We start from the raw sequence: 13,940 nt of genomic DNA, 5'->3' as shown, positions 1-13,940 counted from the left end.
GCAAGTAAGGAAACTATCCTCAGAGGGAACAAGACCCTCTCAGGGGCCACGGTGTAATGTGAGGGAAACTTTCTTTCTCACAGCCTCAGAAACCAGCCTTGCCTGGTTATCCTGCCCCAAAGTCCCTGGAGCTTTAAACCCACATCTCCCCTCCTCACAGCATGGTCAAATCACCTCAGTGTCCTGTTACCATTTGACGTTTGAAGTTACAAAACAACAATGGTGGAAGAAAGGAGAGGACTAGCATTATAGTTTTCGTGTCCATGCGTTCGCTCTTAATTACCGTATTGTTTTAAAGGGGCCATGGTTTCAGGCACCAGGGAGTTCAAGCTGCTCAGCTCATAGAAAACTCATGTGTCACATTGCCTTGGGGTGGTGGCGATAGACGTCACATTGAAGCAGGGCTCCAGCCTCCAGCAGTAGGCCTACTGTGGTTGGCTGGGCCTCCAGGGACAATACACCAGGTCAGACTAAAGTAGCCATAAGTAGGTACCTCTGCTTCCTGTTTTTGGATATGCTGTTCTGAAAAGAGACAGGGTAATTGAGAGATGGGGATTACGATCATGTCACACGTGTGCAGTGCACATTTAAATCAAAGTCGCTTTATAAATTGGGGAGAACTTTCGATGGGTCATGCCAGGAAGCTAATGCTGAAGATAGATGCTATACCATCAATAATAGTGGATCTTGCAAGCTCTGACCATAATGTATGTATCAGAGTTTGATGAGTCTGACACTGTATCCAACGTTTTGGGTTGGATCGGGGGGCTAACGTTAGATAATACAACTGTGTCTGTGGCTGCTTTGACTTGTGAATGGTATAAAGTACATTCGGAAAGTATTCAGACCCCTTCACTTTTTTGTGGAGACGGGGGCTGGGATTAAAAATGACAAATTGAAAAAGAAATAACATACATATAGGACAAAACACACATCACGACAAGAGAGACAACACAACACTACACAAAGAGAGACCTAAAGACAACAACATAGCAAGGCAGCAAGACATGATAACACATCATGGTAGCAACACAACATGGTAGCAGCGCAAAACATGGCACAAACATTATTGGGCACAGACAACAGCACAAAGGGCAAGAAGGTAGAGACAACAATACTGTACATCACGCGAAGCAGCCACAACTGTCAGTAAGAGTGTCCATGATTGAGTCTTTGAATGAAGAGATTGAGATACAACTGTCCAGTTTGAGTGTTTGTTGCAGCCCGTTTCAGTCGCTAGCTGCAGCTAACTGAAAAGACAAGCGACCTAGGGATGTGTGTGCTTTGGTGACCTTTAACAGAATGTGACTGGCAGAACGGGTGTTGTATGTGGAGAATGAGGGCTGCAGTAGATATCTCAGATAGGGGGAGGGAGGCCTAAGAGGGTTTTATAAATAAACATCAACCAGTGGGTCTTGCGATGGGTATAAATAGATGACCAGTTGACAGAGGAGTGTGTCCTATAAGGAGCATTGGTGGCAAATCTGATGGCCAAATGGTAAAGAACATTTAACTGCGCAAGAACACCCTTACCTGCTGATCTATAAATTATGTCTCCGCAATCTAGCATGGGTAGTCTAGATTTAACTTAACCTGCAGCTTTGATATGTGCTGAGAAACGGACAGTGTACTGTCTAGCCATACCCCCAAGTACTTGTATGAGGTGACTACCTTTAGCTCTAAACCCTCAGAGGTAGTCATCACATATGTGAGGAGCTGGGCATTCTTCTTACCAAACCACATGACCTTTCTTTTGGAGGTGTTCATAACAAGGTTAAGGGTAGAGAAAGCTTGATGGACACTAAGAAAGCTTTGTTTTAGAGCATTTAACAAAAAAACCCGGGGAGGGGCCAGCTGCATATAAATGGCTGACAGAGCTTCCTACTGCCTGAGCTATGTTGGTGATGTAAATTGAGAAGAGCGTGGGGCCTAGGATTGAGACTTGGGGTACTCCCTTGGTAACAGGCCGTGGCTGAGACAGCAGATTTTCTGACTTTATACACTGCACTCTTTGAGAGAGGTAGTTTGCAAACCAGGCCAAAGACCCATCAGAGACACCAATATTCCTTAGCCGGACCACAAAAATGGAATGGTCTACCGTATCAAAAGCATTGACCAATTCAATAAAATAGGAGCACAACATTGCTTAGATTCAAAGGAAATGGTGACATCATTGAGGACCTTCAAGGTTAGAGTGACACATCCATAACCTGAGCGGAAATCAGATTGCATACCAGAGAGAATACTATAGACATCAAGAAAGCCAGTCAATTGATTATTGACAAGGTTTTCCAACACTTTTGATAAACAGGGCAAAAATAGAAATAGGCCTATAACAGTTAGGATCAGCTTGATCTCCCCCTTTAAATAAAGGATGAATCGTGGCTGCCTTCCAAGCAATGGGAACCTCCCCAGAATGGAGAGACAGTGTCAGGATTTGGCCAGGGTTGTTCCGGGTTTTGGTCAGTAGATGCCCCCATTGTGCTTTTTGTCCCTATGTTTTTCCCTTGATCCCCATTATTATTTGCACCTGTGTCTCGTTTTCCCCTGATTGTATTTAAACCCTTTGTTTCCCTCAGTTCTGTGCTCTGTGTTTGTATGTTAGCACCCTGCCCTAGTGTTCTGTGTGCTCTTGTCGATTCCGGGTGACGTTCTTGTGGTATTCTGTTTTTTGTTTTTGTTTATTTTTGGTGAGTTTCTTTTTGTGTTTTACCTACCACCTTTTGGATTTGCCATTTTTTGTATTTTAGGATTTTTCTTTATTAAATACACCGTCTTAAGTACTGCTGTGTCTGCCTCATCTTCTGGGTTCTGCTGTCTATTCGTGGCTCAGTTGGTTAAGTGACTGTTTCTCACTCCGGAGACCCAGGTTCGAAACCGGGTCCTGACAGACAGGTAAAAATATCAGAGATAGGCTTAGCGATGATAGGTGCAGCAACCTTAAAGAAGAAAGGGTCTAAACCATGACCCAGATGTTTTTTTGGGGTCAAGTATCAGTAGCTCTTCTAGCACCTCGGACTCAGTGACTGCCTGCAGGGAGAAACTTTGTAGCGGGGCAGGGGGAAAAGAGGAAGAAGCATCAGGATAGTCGCATTAAAAGGGGTGGGAGATGAGGGCATGTTGGACGGACAAGGAGAGACGTTACAGCCTAGTTCTAAATAAGAATAACCTTATTACTCAGTACTTTGTTGAAGCACCTTTGGCAACGATTACAGCATTGAGCCTTCTTGGGTACGACGCTACAAGCTTGGCACACTTGTGTATTTGGGGAGTTTCTCCCATTCTTCTCTGCAGATCCTATCAAGCTCTGTCAGGTTGGATGGGGAGTGTCACTACACAGCTATTTCAAAGTCTCTCCAGAGATGTTCGATTGGGTTCAAGTCCAGGCTCTGGCTGGGCCACTCAAGGACATGTAGAGACTTGTCCCGAAGTCACTCCTGCATTATCTTGGCTGTGTGCTTTGGGTCGTTGTCCTGTTGGAAGGTGAACATTTGCCCCAGACTGAGGTCCTGAGCGCTCTGGAGCAGGTTTTCATCAAGGATCTCTCTGTAATTTACTCTGGTCATCTTTCCCTCGACCCTGACTAGTCTCCCCGTCCCTGGCGCTGAAAAACATCCCCACAGCATGATGCTGCCACCACCATGCTTCACCGTAGGATGGTGCCAGGTTTCCTCTAGACGTGATGCTTGGCATTCAGAACTAAGATTCAATCTTGGTTTCATCAGACTAGAGAATCTTGTTTCCATGGCCCGAGAGTCCTTTAGGTGACTTTTGGCTCCAAGTGGGCTGTCATGTGCCTTTTACTGAGGAGTGGCTTCCGTCTGGCCATCCTACCATAAATGCCTGATTGGTGGAGTGCTGCAGAGATGGAGTGCTGCAGAGGAACTCTGGAGCTGTGTCGGAGTGACCATCAGGTTCTTGGTCACCTCCCTGGCCAAGGCCCTTCTTCCCCCAATTGCTCAGATTGGCCGGGCGGACAGCGTTTGGTGGTTCTAAACTTCTTCCATTTAAGAATAATGGAGGCCACTGTGTTCTTGGGGACCATCAATGCTGCAAAACATTTTTGGTACCCTTCCCCAGATCTATGGTTTGACACAATCCTGCTCTACAGACAATTCCTTCGACCTCATGGCTTGGTTTATGCTCTGCACTGTCAACTGTGGAACCTATTATAGACAGGTGTGTGCCTTTGCAAATCATGTCCAATCAATTGAATTTACCACAGGTGGACTCCAAACAAGTTGTAGAAACATCTCAAGGATGATCAGTAGAAACAGGATGCACCTGAGCTGAATTTTGATTCTCATAGCAAAGGCAAAGGGTCCGAATAATTATGAAAAAAGTCAAGGGGTCTGAATAATTTTTCTGTAACACACCTGATAGTCACTATGGTTTTAGTTCTACAATCCCCCTACATTGAGTCTGAGAACTGCAGGCACACAGCTGCCACAAAGGAATGCTTTCCACAAGAGATGTGCTGTGTATAGTATTTTTAATTTACCCCTGAAAATCATATTTTGCCATTCCATTGTGTGGGTTGTTGTCTTACAGTTGATGTAGCTTGTGTCATTGAGGCTAATCATGATTTAATAGTTATTCATTTAAAATCTGAATTTGAGCATTTCAGGCGCACGAACATTTCAAATACCAGTATTGAAAAGTTTCACAACCAAAAAAGTAAATAAAATATTTCAAATTGAGTACCCAGAAAACACATTGTAGAATGAGTAGATCACTACATCAACACATTTTAGCATCATAACTCAGAACAGAAAATAAAAGGAAATGAAATTGACTACTCATTTAACAAACATTTCCCTTTTCAAAAAGATGACAGTCTATGTAGACAGGCTCCTGGATCTCCTCTTTAATGACATCAACCTTGATCCAGCGGCATATGTACAGAAGCTGTGCGAGCTCTCCAACCCAGGACTCCTGTCTGCCCAGTGTGAGTGGCCTGACAAGGAGGAGGCAATAGCTGGATTTGTCTCCAGGTTCAATCTTGGGGATGACAGAAGCCAAGTGGGTGACTGTAGCCTGCTTGATTGAAGCGGGGTACATGGGTCCCTCTCCTCTCCCACTTCCCTCCCCATAGTTGGTAGTTGGTTGCATCTCCTAAAGTTTTTTCAAGCATTCAGAAGGGAGATGAGTGTTACAAATTGCACAAATGATTGTGTCCTACACACTGTTGGGTGGCCGGGTGACTATATTGGACTTATGGCTCTATTTTTTTTAAATGTAAAATGATGTCTCATCATTATTTCTCACCTTTATTTCTCATGTGTATTCATGTTCATGTTAAACTGTAAACGTAATCAATATTTCTGCTATGCTGGCCTATTGTAAACTAACAAAAACATGTCTGATCAATACATGCAATTCTGAACATATTGTCATTTATAATGCTAATACAGAGGCACCAATAAATTGTCCAGTACACTTATTTTCTACTGTCTTCATGTACATTCCTTTATGTCTAAGCTTCTAAGGTGACTCAGGCTTTACTAATTCTTGTGAAGCAGTGTATCAGTGAACTGTATTCTGTAATAAGTTACAAAACAATACAAATGCAATTGTGTATTGCTGTTGTTTGTCTAATATCCAACAGCCCATGATCAGCTCTGTTGACCATGAGAGCATTTTGCAGAGAAAATGGGTTAAGGCATACTATTTAGGCTCTCAATGACATGTGATCCATTGTTTACCATGTCATCAATGACATGTGGCCCATTGTTTACCTTGTTACCTGGCAACAACCACAAGGTTCAAAGAGCTGTCAGTCAAGGCGAGCTCATGCATATACAGTAAGCTCCCCGCCCACTCAGCCTGCTCTTTCGGGCTTCCTGATAGTTAGAGATGAGAGAAGAGGTACAATTTCTTCAGTTCTCCTTTATCATCAAATAGGGCTCCCGAGTGGCGCAGCTGTCGAAGGTACTGCATCTCAGTGCAAGAGGTGTCACTGCAGTCCCTGGTTTGAATCCAGGCTGAATCTTACTTGGGAAATAAGATGACTATTTGGGACCTTTTAAGAAAGCTGAAGCTCATTTACTGCATTTCTATACAATCTGAAAACTCTCAAATGCTATTTGGAGAATAGCAAAAACAAGCCAAAATGACCCCAGCCATTATCACATTGGTTGCTGTAGTTTCATTCACCTCAGTCAGTCTACAAACACATAGCCTATTAGCTATACATTTAGCTGCTACACATTAACTCACATGAACTCAGCACCAGACTATAAACTATAATTTAATACTTACAGAGGGAGCAGAAAAAGTATTTTATGAACAAAAGGCAAATAAATAAGTTTGTTTTACATAACTTATTTTTTTGCAGTTTTACAGTTAATTTCCTGCAATTGTACACATTTTGCCATGTGGGGGGACATTTTTTTCCCCTGTTTTTAAGCAGATTTTCTGCAATTCTATACGTTTTGCCAGGACTTATTGTGTAGGGTGTTCACCCATAAAATGATGAATTAATTCAAGGTTTAAATAAATATGTCTATGGAATGGAAAATTCAGTCAGAAGTCCAAACCCCATGTATCTACCATATATGTTTCAAAAGTTAGAGACAATTTACTCTCAGAATGTTTAGAGTGAATGGAATGTCATCACAGGCATAATCAAAAAGTGGTCACTTAAGCAATAAGGCCCGACGGGGTGTGATATATGGCCAATATACCATGGCTAAGGCATATTCTTATGCACAACTCAACGCGAGTGCCTGGACACAACCCTTAGCCAAGGTATATTGGCCATATATCACAAACCCCCGAGGTGCCTTACTGCTATGATAAACTGGTACCAACATAATTAGAGCAGTAAAAATAAATGTTTTGTCATACCCATGGTATACGGTCTGATATACCACGGCTTTCAGCCAATCAGCATTCAGGGTTTGAACCACCCCATTTATAAAGCTTAATAGAACTCTGTGGCGCTGCTCCACGGCAGAACGGCGCTAACTTCGAATGTCTACTGGCAAGCTAACTAGTGGCTGCAGTTTTGTGAGTGAAAAGATCATATTTTTCGAAATAAAATCTACAGAAAACAAAACTAAATGTATATTTATTTTCAAAGCTAACAGGCTGAATATCAATATCCAACCTCTGCAAAGAGCATCTGTTTTCCTGTTTTCATTGTGTATTTCTGAGTCTTTCCCTTTAAATCGTGATAGAAACGGCCCTCACAACGTAGATTGATCGCCATTATGGGCAATGAAAGCCAAGGATCTGGAGGTGACAATGACAAAATTATTTTGATTGGTCCAACCAGCAGATAACACCTCCAAATGGTGCCACCTCACAACACCAAATATGGAAGAGAACCAGGAGCGGCGCAGTCTAAACTAGCAACGATCACAGCAAATTAACGTTCTTATTTCATCAACATTGTCACGTACAAGTCTATTAAGGTTATAATATTGTAGAGAACAATCTAATGATTAATTTTATGTCATTTATAATGACATAAGGTATAGAAAACTACATTTTGACATTAATTTCATAGCACCCTCTTGAATCGTGAAACTGCATTGTACAGCAATGAGTGAATGACCTATATTACTACATTAAATATGATATCTGAGTGAGAGTGACTAACTAAATCAATGGGGGTCCCCTGGAGGTCAGGGCCCCTGGGCATGTGCCCTGTGTGCCCGGTCGGTAATTAGGCCATGATTACTTCAAGTTTAGATAGCTGGCTAGACTAACTGGACTGATTTACCAATCTAAAAAATGTTAAATGACATGGTCCAATTGAGTGAACGTCAGTGAGTGACATAAAACAAGAGAAAAACTTCTGATGCAAAACCAAGTTTCGAAATTGCACCTTGTGTATTCTACTATTCTAACCCTCAACAGTAAGTTGAGACCCCGACTGAGTAGCAGGTGTCCATATACTTGGTAATGTAGTACATATATATACAGTGCATTCGGAAAGTATTCAGAGCCCTTGACTTTTTCCAAATTGTGTTAGGATACAGCCTTATTCTAAAATTGATTAAATAAATGTTTTCCTCATCAATCTACACACAATACCCCATTATGACAAAGTGAAAACAGGTTTTTAAAAATGCCTTGATGACAACTTTGCACACTCTTGGTATTCACTCAACCAGCTTCATGAGCAATTATTTTCCAACAGTCTTGAAGGTGTTCCTCCATATGCTGAGCACTTGTTGGATGCCTTTCCTTCACTATGCGGTTCAACTCATCCCAAACCATCTCAATTGGGTTGAGTTCATATGATTGTGGAGGCCAGGTCGTTTGATACAGCACTCTCCTTGGTCAAATAGCCCTTACACAGCCTGGGGGTGTGTCTTGGATCATTGTCATGTTGAAAGACAAATGATAGTCCCACTAAGCGCAAACCAGATGGGATGGAGTATCGCTGCAGAATGCTGTGGTAGCCATGCTGGTGCCTTTAATTCTAAATAAATCATAGACAGTGTCACCAGCAAAGCGCCCCCACACCATCACAACTCTTCCTCCAAGCTTCACGGTGGGAACCACACATGCAGAGATCATCCGCTCATCTACTCTGCTACTCTGCGTCTCACAAAGACAAGGCGGTTGGAACAAAAAATCTCAAATTTGGGTTCATCAGACCAAAGGACAGATTTCCACCGGTCTAATGTCCATTTCTCGTGTTTCTTGACCCAAGCAAGTCTCTTCTTCTTATTCGTGTCCTTAAGTAGTGGTTTCTTTTCAGCAATTCGACCATGAAGGCCTGATTCACGCAGTCTCCTCTGAACAGTCGATGTAGAGTTGTTTGTGTTACTTGAACTCTGTGAAGCATTTATTTGGGCTGCAATCTGAGGTGCAGTTAATTGCTGATTTCTGAGGCTAGTAAATCTAATGAACTTATCCTCTGCAACAGAGATAACTCTGGGTCTTTCATTCCTGTGGCAGTCCTCATGAGAGCCAGTTTCATAACAGCGCTTAAAGTACTGATGGGCTGTCATTTCTCTTTGCTTATTTGATATGTTCTTGCCATAATATGGACTTGGTCTTTTACCAAGTAGGGCTATATTCTGTATACCAACACTACCTTGTCACAACACAACTGATTCACTTTTAACAAGGCACACCTGTTAATTGAAAATTGAAATGCATTCCAGGTGACTACCTCATGAAGCTGGTTGAGAGAATGTCAAGAGTATGCAAAGCTGTCATCAAGGCAAAGGGTAGCTACTTTTAAGAATCACACATTAAAATATATTTTGATTTGTTTAACACTTTTTTGGTTACTACATGATTCCATATGTGTTATGTCATAGTTTTGACGTCTTGACTATTATTTTACAATGGAGAAAATAGTTTAAAAAATAAACAAAAACCCTTGAATGAATAGGTGTATCCAAACTTTTGACTGGTGTTGTATTTATACAGTTAAAGTCGGATGTTTACATACACCTTAGCCAAATACATTTAAACTCAGTTTTTCACAATTCCTGACATTTAATCCTAGTGAAAATTCCCTGTCTTAGGTCAGTTAGGATCACCACTTTATTTGAAGAATGTGAAATGTCAGGATAATAGTGGAGAGAATGATTTATTTCAGATTTGATTTCTTTCATCACATTCCCAGTGGGTCAGAAGTTTACATGCACTCAATTAGTATTTGGTACATTGCCTTAAAATTGTTTAACTTGGGTCAAATGTTACGGGTAGCCTCCCACAAGCTTCCCACAGTAAGTTGGGTGAATTTTGGCCCATTCCTCCTGACAGAGCTGGTGTAACAGAGTCAGGTTTGTAGGCCTACTTGCTCGCATGCACTATTTTAGTTCTGCCCACAAATTATCTATAGGATTGAGGTCAGGGCTTTGTGATGGCCCCTCCAATACCTTGACTTTGTTCTCCTTAATCCATTTTGCCACAACTTTGGAAGTATGCTTGGGGTCATTGTCCATTTGGAAGACCCCATTTGCAACCAAACTTTAACTTCCTGACTGATGTCTTGAGATGTTGCTTCAATATATCCACATAATTTTCCATCTATTTTGTGAAGTGCATCAGTCCCTCCTGTAGCAAAGCACCCCCACAACATGATGCTGCCACCCCCATGCTTCACGGTTGGGATGGTGTTCGTCGGCTTGCAAGCCTCCCCCTTTTTCCTCCAAAGATAACGATGGTCATTGTGGCCAACAGTTCTACTTTTGCTTCATCAGAACAAAGGACATTTCTCCAAAAAGTAAGATCTTTGTCCCCATGTGCAGTTGCAAACCGTAGTCTGGCTTTTTTATGGCGGTTTTGGAGCAATGGCATCTTCCTTGCTGAGCGGCCATTCAGGTTATGTCAATATAGGACTCGTTTTACTGTGGATATAGATACTTTTGTTCCTGTTTCCTCCCACATCTTTACAAGGTCCTTTGCTGTTGTTCTGGGATTGATTTGCACTTTTTGCACCAAAGTATGTTCATCTCTAGGAGATAGAACGCGTCTCCTTCCTGAGTGGTATGACAGCTGCGTGGTCCCATGGTGTTTATACTTGCGTACTATTGTTTGTACAGATGAACGTGGTACCTTCAGGCGTTTGGAAATTGCTCCCAAGGATGAACCAGACTTGTGGAGGTCTACAATTTTCTTTCTTAGTTCTTGGCTAATTTCTTTTGATTTTCCCATGATGTCAAGCAAAGAGGCACTGAGTTTGAAGGTAGGCCTTGAAATACATACACAGGAACACCTCCAATTTACTCCAATTATGTCAATTAGCCGATCAGAAGCTTCTAAAGCCATGACATCATTTTCTGGAATTTTCCAAGCTGTTTAAAGGCAATGTCAACTTAGTGTATGTAAACATCTGACCCAATGGAATTGTGATACAGTGAATTATAAGTTAAATAATCTGTCTGTAAACAATTGTTGGAAAAATGACTTGTGTCATGCACAAAGTAGATGCCCTAACCGGCTTGCCAAAACTATAGTTTGTTTACAAGAAATTTGTAGAGTGGTTGAAAAACTACTTTTAATGACTCCAATCTAAGTGTATGTAAACTTCTGACTTCAACTGTATACATTTTATATAATTGTATTTTTACAGAACTCCGAACCTCGATGTCCTCATATGTAACTTCGGCCCTGATGATGACTGCTATTTTGATAAAGCCTTGCTCAGGAACATAGCTTTGATAAGATCTCATACTCTACTTTTGAAATGGTGAATGAATCAGTGTCACTGAAGGAAAGAGAAGTGAAAGATAGTTTGCAGAAAGACCAGAGTTCTAAATCTATTTTGACGTTTTTTTTCATCTAGTGGTAACAAGCACACTATAGAAATTGATGCGATCCAAACAAGAATTATATTTTGAGCAGAACACAACATGCTAGAATGACTCATTTTTGTCTGACATTTTTTTGGACCACCCAAAGTTCACTGTGGATTCTGACTTGAGTGTTCTACTGCTTATCCATATGCAAATGTCACTGCTTTACTGAGAGAGTTCTGCCCAGTCTGTAATAATAGACACGTCTTGAACACACAATTCAAAGCCTTTGTCAGCTGCATCAATGACTCACAACATTTCTATAACTCAAACTGTCATCCACCACCCTCCAAAGAGAATCTCCAAGGAAGAGCCTTACAGGATGTGGGCCTTTTAAGGCAGAACCTTACTCTCGGCTTCTGCCAAAGAAAATACACTATGTTTTTGCCAGTAGCTGTGAATATTGACAATGGCCTCATTTTTTACATGTATTTTTATTAAAAAATGTAACCTCTTGGCAAGTCAGTTAAGAACAAATTCTTATTTACAATGACGGCCTACACCGGCCAAACCCGGAAGACGCTGGGCAAATTGTGCGCCGCCCTATGGGACTCCCAATCACAGCCGGTTGTGATACAGCCTGAATGTAGGTTTCATTATCTCGCCCTCATCCCCATCAGCCTAAATTGGATAATTAGATGTTGGTTTTTCTATTCATGTGGTCATGGTACGATCTTATCATGGGCGCCATTTCTGGAGAAAAACCTGTGGAATATGGCAATCTGCTTTCTGCTTTTCCATTGATTACACCGGCGAATTGTGTGGTCTGTGGTCCGGTATGGGAACTGGCATGGTGCCGCTCGTTGTGTGTTTGTGTAGGGGCTTAGTTCAGGTCCCAGTTGTGACATAAGGCTGTCACATCTCATTTCCACATCCCTGGGGACAGCAAGGAGCCTCAGATCTGGTTTACAATGAGGCAGGAACAGGGTACAGGGCTGGCTACAGGGCTGGCTGGCTACCGTTTTCCCCCAAACAATTATATGGTTTAGCAAGAAATGTGGACCTTTAGTTTTGTACAGTACCTTTGGAAAGTAATTCAGACCCCTTGACTTTTTCCACATTTTGTTACATTACAGCCTTATTCTAAAATAGATTAAATATTAGTTTTTTTTCAGCAATCGACACACAATACGCCATAATAACAAAGGGAAAATAAGTTTGTTGACATTTTTGCAAATGTATAAAAAAAACTGAAATACCTTATAAGTATTCAGACCCTTTTCTATGAGACTCGAAATTAAGTTCAGGTTCATCCTGTTTCCATTGATCATCCATGAGATGTTTCTACAACTTGATTGGCATCAACCTGTGGTAAATTCAATTTGACATGATTTGGAAAGGCACAAAACGGTCTATATAAGGTCCCACAGTTGACAGTGCATGTCAGAGTAAAAAACAAACCATGAGGTCGAAGGAATTTTCTGTAATGCTCAGAGACAGGATTGTGTCGAGGCACAGATCTAGGGAAGGGTACCAAAGCATTGAAGGTCCCAAAGAACACAAACAGAAGAAGCTTGGAACCACCAAGACTCTTTCTAGAGCTGGCCGCCTGACCAAACTGAGCAATCGGGGGAGAAGGGCCTTGGTCAGGGAGGTGACCAAGAACCTGATGGTCACTCTGACAGAGCTCTAGAGTTCCTCTGTGGAGATGGGAGAACCTTCCAGAAGGACAACCATCTCTGCAGCACTCCACCAATCCACCAAGCCAGACGGAAGCCACTCCTCAGTAAAAGTCACATGAGAGCCCTCTTGGAGTTTGCCAAAAGGCAAGATTCTCTAGTCTGATGAAACCAAGATTGAACAGTTTGGTGGCAGGGCCTGGGAGACTAGTCAGGATCGAGGCAAAGATGAATGGAGCAAAGTACAGAGAGATCCTTGATGAAAACCTGCTTCAGAGCACTCAGGACCTCAGACTGGGGCGAAGGTTCACCTTCCAACAGGACAACGACCCTAAGCACACAGCCAAGACAAGGCAGGAATGGCTTCAGGACAAGTCTCTGAATGTCTTTGAGTGGCCCAGCCAGGGCCCGGACTTGAACCCGATCGAACATATCTGGTGAGACCTGAAAATAGCTGTACAGCAAAGCAGAGCTTGAGAGGATCTGCAACTTTGGTTTTAGAAGTGGGGGGGGGGGGGGGGGAGAGAAGTGGGGGGGACATAATTATTGTTATTATTATTCATTTTTATTTTTTATCCAGTCAGATAAACACTCCAAACAGCCTACCTGACCTCTCAAAGGCGTCCGCGTGGTCCTAAAGCACGCCATTGCCTAATTGTGTATCACATTCCAATGGTAAAACTGGGGGGGACAAAAATGCCATTTCAGAATGTGGGGTGGGACATGTCTCGTCCCCAATGAAAGTTGCACCCCTGATTTTGTACATTGACAGTGGTGCTCCATTCTGGCCTGATCTCTACCTCCATATCTGTAAAGAGGAAATGATATGCCCAGTACACAGCTTTAGAGTTGAAGAAGTTACGTCAGGATGAGTCTTTTTCTGGTGACATGTACAGACAACTATCTGATTTCTTCTGCTGCCTGATTGTTGTTTTGCCTTCTCTTGTTGTATGTCCAATTGTTGTCTGACTACAGAGATGTCTGGTATGCTGATGGGCCTACTGTTCCCTTTAATCGGCATCTAGTAATCCATGCAGATATGTCTGAGGTG

General features: G+C 42.2%; 1 long non-coding RNA gene across 1 annotated transcript in view; it reads right to left on the bottom strand.

Annotated features, from left to right (window-relative positions):
- Positions 1-4,494: 4,494 nt before the first annotated feature.
- LOC135558705 (uncharacterized) overlaps positions 4,495-13,940 on the bottom strand; it is a 64,025-nt gene continuing 54,579 nt past the window's right edge. The window contains exon 3 of the long non-coding RNA XR_010458388.1: positions 4,495-5,115. This is a non-coding gene — a long non-coding RNA (uncharacterized LOC135558705). The remainder of the gene's footprint in view (positions 5,116-13,940) is intronic.

The sequence above is a fragment of the Oncorhynchus masou genome, chromosome 17 (assembly GCF_036934945.1).
Source record: "Oncorhynchus masou masou isolate Uvic2021 chromosome 17, UVic_Omas_1.1, whole genome shotgun sequence".
Taxonomy (NCBI): Eukaryota; Metazoa; Chordata; class Actinopteri; order Salmoniformes; family Salmonidae; genus Oncorhynchus; species Oncorhynchus masou.
Note: the sequence above shows the minus strand (reverse complement) of the source record. Positions and strands in the feature narration are given on the sequence as shown.